Source organism: Enhydra lutris, unplaced genomic scaffold (genome assembly GCF_002288905.1).
Source record: "Enhydra lutris kenyoni isolate GAN:26980312 unplaced genomic scaffold, ASM228890v2 scaffoldscaffold173, whole genome shotgun sequence".
Taxonomy (NCBI): Eukaryota; Metazoa; Chordata; class Mammalia; order Carnivora; family Mustelidae; genus Enhydra; species Enhydra lutris.
The window spans coordinates 134,124-140,953 of NW_019154257.1; the positions used below are offsets into that span (position 1 = coordinate 134,124).

At 34.2% G+C, this 6,830-nt stretch overlaps 1 pseudogene; it reads right to left on the reverse strand.

The window, feature by feature from the left end:
• Window positions 1-5,524: 5,524 nt before the first annotated feature.
• On the reverse strand, window positions 5,525-6,462 carry LOC111140119 (annotated as a pseudogene).
• Between the last annotated feature and the right edge of the window lie 368 nt (window positions 6,463-6,830).

Here is a 6,830-nt window from a genome sequence, read left to right on the forward strand (position 1 = left end):
AATGTCATTGGTATTTTAATGGGGATTGCATCAAATCTATAGATTGCTTTGTGTAGTATGGATATTTTAACAATATCATTTTTTCCAATCCATGAGCATCAAATATCTTTCCATTTATTTGTATCTTCAATTTATCTCATCAGTGTTTTATAATTTTCAGAGTACAGACTTTCACCTCCTTGGTTAAATTTATTCCTAAGTATTTTATTCTGAATGCTGAAATCTTTTCTGTTTAGTTGAGGAATATAAAAGGATGTCCACCCCCACCATTTCTATTTATCATTTTACTGGGGGGACCTAGACAGAGCAATAAAGAAAAAAAAATATAGTAACCTGTCATTAATTGCATATTATTTGATTGTGTGTTGACATATTTAAAATACACCACATGTAAATCCCTAGAATAATCACTAAATTTAAGAATTAGCAATTACTAAATTTGGGAAGATTACTAGATAAAAGTCAATATTAAAAGATAAAAAGTCAATATTAAAAAACAATAGTACCTCTAAAACTAGCAATAAACAATTGGAAAATAAAAATTAGAAAAGTTCATGTAAAATAGCAACATATCAAAGGCTGCGGAATGAATCTATCAAATACCAGTAATATGTTTATCAATATTGTTCAAGGCCTCTATACAGTTAAAATGAAAATATTTTTGAAAGTAATTAAAGACACAAATGAGACTGTTTTAGTGGATTAGAGTTCTTAATGTTATAATGACATTAATTTCCCCCAAATTGGCCAGTTGTTTCAATGCGATCTTAAAATCACTGAAGATAATTTTTTACTTGTAGAAATTGCCAAGGTTTTAAAAGTTTTATGAAAAACAAAGGACTGATAAGAACAAAGTAAACTTGAGGAAGTAGAAGACAGTTATTTGGATTACACTACTCGATATGAAAACTTATTATAAAGCTACTATAAGTAGAATAGTATAGTATTGGTTCAGAGATAAGCATATCAATGGAATTAAATGATGAAACCTCAACAAGATTCACTCACATATCAACTGATGATGACAAAATTGCCACTGAATTCAAGGATAAAGGGGAATCTTTTCAAGAAATAATTCTGTTATTTTGATATTCACATGGAAAAATAGACCATCGTTCCCTATCTCAAACCATAGAAAAAGTCAATTTCACATGGGTCATTAACCTTAGTTTGTAAGAACTGTGAGTGAAACTTATAGAATAGAACATAGTTATCTACCTTCATGATGTTTAGTTAACAAAGATTTCTGAAACAACAAAACCCCCAAAACAAAATAAAAATACAAAGAACCCTCTATCAACAACAGAACTGAAAGGATGGATTGGACTTCATTAAAGTTAAGATCGTTTGTTTTACAAATTTAATATAAACAACATGAACAGGCAAGACATAGATAAGAGATAACTTCAGTATTTGCCACTGACAAAGGACTGACATATAGAAAATAAATAAAACTCCTAAAAATAAATTCAAACAGAAAGAAATCTAATAGAAAGGACAAATTATTTGAATTATTTTATTCACAAAATAGGATGTCTGATATCTGAAAAGCATATAACAGGGTATCCAACATCATCAGACATAATATGGCTAAAATTAATAGGTCTGACAAAGTTTCATGTTGGCAAGAATATGAAGCAATTATAATCCATATACATTGCTGATAAGAAGATAAATCAGTACACTATTTTTGAGTGTTGTTTGACAATGTCAACTAAGCTAAACATATGGCTAACAGATAGCCTATCAATCCACTTTTAGCTCTATATTCTACAGATATGAGTGTTTATGTCTGCCAAAAAAGGTGTACAAGAATGTTCTTTGACCTTTATTTATAATAGTCACATATAGGAAACAACCTATTTATTAATAGGAGATGGCTAAATTAATTGTGCTATATTTCTATAATTGACCAGAACTTATAAATTGCTAACACAACAACTTGGACCACTCTACAGACACGATGTCAAACAAATGAAACTAGACCCCGAAGGGTACATTCTGTGTATTCTTATTCATTTGATGGTCATGATTATACAAAACTGAGCTTTGGCATTGTACATTCTGTGTATTCCTATTCATTTGATGGTCGTGATTATACAAAACTGAGCTTTGGCATTGTAAGTCAGCGGAGCAGATGCATTTGGGAGGATATTGATATTGAGTGGTATGAAAGAGATGTCTGGGGTGCTGAAAATATGCTGTATCTGGATCTGTGTGATGGTTACATGAGTATCAGTGCTTATGAAAACTCATCAAGCTGTACACAGTGAATTATGTGCTATATTACGTATTATCATCAATGTTTAAAAATTTATATTTTTAGAGAGTCATACTGAAATGTATGTGAAATAATGTATGTATATGTTTCAAATAATCAAGTGGGGGTTGGAAGGAATAGACCTGTTTGTAGATGAAACAAGTTGGCTATAAATTGATACTTGTTGCTGTGATTGAGACAGTACTGTGCATTAGGAAATTTTCTCTATGTATGTTGAAGAGAAATGAAGTGTTTAACATACAGCTTGGGGTAGAATAAGCACTCAAAAATATTTGTTGTTGATATTAAGATTTTTTAAAAGATATTTTTAATATTTTGGACATCTTAAGGAATTTAGGAGACTAGTTGTAATTACCCTTGGGCTGAAAAAGCCTTAGAACAAGACCTGTTGTCTTAGAACAAGACCTGGAGGACTATAACTTCTCAGTCTGGGGCCTCCGGTAAGCTACTATTAGTGTGCCTGAGCAGTAAGGGACTTCTATTCCTGTAACGTGGGCATCCTCTAGCAACTTATCTCAAGACAAGTCGAGGGTTATTATTGCAATCTAAATTCCCAGAAACTGACAATTTCTAATAACTTAGTCATTAAGTCCACTCGTCTCTGGAAACACCCAGTTTGTCAGATCAGGGGCTCTGGACGAGGAGAATATAATTCTTTGCATTGTCTCCTTGGGAGTGAGGGCATCTACTAGACCAATGAAGGAAATGGGAGAAAGTTGGGCAAAGATGAAAAAATGATTCCACCAGAGTCAGAGCTTTTATATGAACTGGAGTTAATGCTGTAGAATAATTGATACAGGGAGTTGCCAAAAAGCTTTGCCTGCATTAGAAGGAGCTTCCCAGGGTTCCTGAACTCATTGCACTCAGCTGTCCTTCCTGCCTACCCAATGCCAAGGAGTATTGCTCTAAGAAAACCACATTGCTTACATATTCAGATTCCCATTTTTTATCTTAATTTATATATATTTCAAAGTTCAACACTTTTTAAAGGAAAACAGAGTTATGTTATGCTAGTGGTCACTACATTTATATTTTCTTTCGAAAGTTCTTTTCATTCTTAACCCACAGATTAATTTCATTTGTACATTATTAATCTTACATTAAAAAGATGTATTGCATTTTTTTTAAAGATTTTATTTATTTGACATAGTGAGAGACACAAGCAGGCAGAGCAGCAGAGGGAGAGGGAGAATCAGGCTCACCACTGAGCAAAGAGCCCGATGCAGGGTTTGATCCCAGGACTCTGGGATCATGACCTGAGCCGAAGGCCGTCAATTAACTGACTGAGCCACCCAGGCACCCCAAGATGTACTGAATTTTATAGATTAAGCCTATGTGAGCGTTTTTTTAATATTAGGGTTAATAATTTTAAATGTTACTTATACTGATTTCATTCCATGTAGGTTTTGCTTGAGAAGTCTCTTGAAAATATCTTTTTGCTGAAAGTGTTTCTTTGGTGAGGTTTTCTTAAGTCAGATACAGAATTTTGGTTCTAATAAACAGAATGAGTCCACTACTAACCAGCACTGCTTAAATATCTGAAGCATTCCAATATAAAGGTGATGTTAAGCCACGTATTTAACTCAGACATTTCTATAGCCATATTATAAATTAAAAATAAATCAATTTAAATGGTATATTTTATGTAATCGAGTACATCAAAATATTATTTCACAATCAAGGTCCCTGAAATGTCATTATAATTTTGTTTTACTTCCTTGTTTCTCAAGGTGTCAATGAAGGAGTCCAGGAAGTAGTTCTGAACATAGCAAGTAGGGAGCCCTGTCATGCCCTTATTAACAGCCACTGTTTCCATGGCTGACTGTGTACTATAGATGAAAGTACTGCTTCCATAGATTTCCTTTGAGTTGTAGTCATTTCTGCACCTAATTTAGATACATTTCATGTTTTTACTTGTTTTCTCTTTTTTACGAGTTTCTCAACAACCAATGCATATAATTTTAAAGGTATAGATACAAATACAGATGCAGATATATAACCATTGTCTTTAGAATTTTACTTGTCTTTTAAGAAGAATTGTTAGCACTTTTACTTCAAATTAACCTGCTAGTCAGTGATGTGTTGAGTATTCAAAATTGTAAGAGCTTACATTTTATAATTCAGCTTTGGCATTAAGAGGCAAACATTTGTCATAGCTTCCTTTTTTTTTCACTTTAAGATATTTTTGTTGTTTATAATTTTGAAAGGTGAAATAAAATGGAGTCATTGATGTCAAGGGGTTCTAAATCTAGGATGCCATTAAGGAGGTGGGCTGTATGCTTGTCCTCATCAGGTAGAACCATGAACTTCTGAACTGGGCCTAATCCCAAATACCTCAAGGACTCTGCAGGAATATTTACAACTTGCTACAGTAATGGACATTTGCTTAGTGATGGCCTTAGCAACCAGTTATGTTTAGCCAAGATTAGTTTTATGCTGCTAACACCAATCAAAGTTTTTGTAGACAACTTATACAAGCATTCCCTTTTTGTCTTTAAAACCCCTGGATTTTGCTTCCTAGTAGGACATTGCTGCCCAACTCTGGTACCTGAATTATAATTCTTTGATCCCAAATACACACTTTTGCTTGACTTTTGCTTCCTGACAATTGTAGGTTGACAGTGATGTTCATATTTTATTTAATGCACTAGTCACATATCCCTTCTAAAGTGTAAGGCATTTAAGGGCAAGAAAACTGTAGGTTTTCTATTCTATCTCCAGTGCCTGAAATGGTCCCTGGCATCAAAAATGCTTTTAAAAGCTAGAACTGGAAAATGCAATACACAATTACTCTATCCAAAATATACAATTACCTCATTGGTTCTGCTTATTTTGTCTTGTTTTGTTTGCAGTTTTGTAAAGGCTTGTTAAGATGTGAAGCATTCTTTTGTTTCCTAGAAATGTATCACATTTTCTTTTTAAGAGAGCTTTGCTTGGGTGGCTCAGTTGGTTGGGGGTCTGCCTTGGGCTCAGGTCATGATAGTCCTGGGATCAAGCCCCTAGTCAGGCTCACTGCTCAGCAGGGAGTCTGCTTCTCCCTCTCCTCTCCCTCTACCCCTCCCCTGACTTGTGCGCTCTCTCTATCTCTCTCTCTTAAAAAAATAAATAAAAAAAATTTTTTTAAAGAAAGTTTTCTGAAGTAGTCTCTTTGCTAGAAAAGAATGACTTAAAAATCTAAAGATATATGCTTAGGAACTAATGATATTTTTATGAAAATGTGGTTCCCTACTTGAGCAAATTCTATTACTTCGTTGAGAATAATGCAATTCTTTTCATTGAGTCTTTGACAGCTTGTTTTACTTGCTTGTTTCTCAAGGTATAAATGAAGGGGTTCAGCATAGGAGCAATGGATGTAGTAAGGACTGCCACACCCTTATCAATGGCCACTGATTCCTTTGCTGAAGGCTTAACATAGATGAAAATACAGCTTCCATAGGCAATGGAGACTACAATCACATGGGAAGAACATGTAGAAAATGCCTTTTTTCTTTGCTGGGGAGAAGAGAATCGTAGAATAGCCTTGATGATGTATATGCAGGATAGACGTACACATAGGAGGGTCATAATGAAGGTCAACACAGAACAGGCTATGACCATCTGCTCTATAACCCATGTTTCTGAGCATGATATTTTTAGGAGGGGGCATGCATCACAGAAAAAATGGTCAATAACATTAGAGTCACAGAATTCCAGATTTAAGCCCAGGCTAAGTGGTGGGAGAATGATCAAGAAGCCAGCTATCCAGCACCCAAGGATGAGTCTTCTACAGACCCTCTTGTTCATGATGGTCACATAATGCAGGAGTTTGCAGATGGCAACATATCGATCATAGGAAATGGTGGCCAGGAGAAAAAAATTCTGTTACACCAAAAATATAATTTAAAAAAAATCTGAAGGGCACAATTGTCATATGTGATTGTCTTGTCATCTGTTGATATGTTGTACAAATATCTGGGAATACAAGCAGAGGTAAATGAGATCTCTAAGAAGGAGAAATTTTGTAGGAAAATGTACATGGCATTCTGAAGGTGAGAATCTATGAAGGTAAGGGAGATGATTGTCAGGTTCCCAGTTATACTCAACATATAGGTAAGAAATAGAAAGATGAAAACCATAATCTTCAGTTGCGGATCATCGGTCAGTCCCAACAGAATAAAAGTTGTTATTGTGTGGTTTCTCATCATTGACTTCTGACTTCAATTCAATCTGCATTTAGGATTCAGGTATATTTGATATACATGCGGTGGTAATTAATGGAGAAAAAACTAAGCAAACAATCACATGCATTTACAAGATTTTTGTTTACAAATATTTTCAATACACTGGTATTCTAGGTTCTACAGTTGGGTGTTGTTTTGGTAAATTCAGGAGATATTTTAAAAAATCAGAAAAACCTGTATCACACTCCAAAATATTATGGGTGCTTCCTTCTCATTACATTTTATTTGCAATTTATATATTTTTTACTTATACCTGGGATTTGATTTTCCTGACAGATAGATTTGACTGCTAATGTTTTGTGAGATCATTTTGTCCCTCTTCACAGACT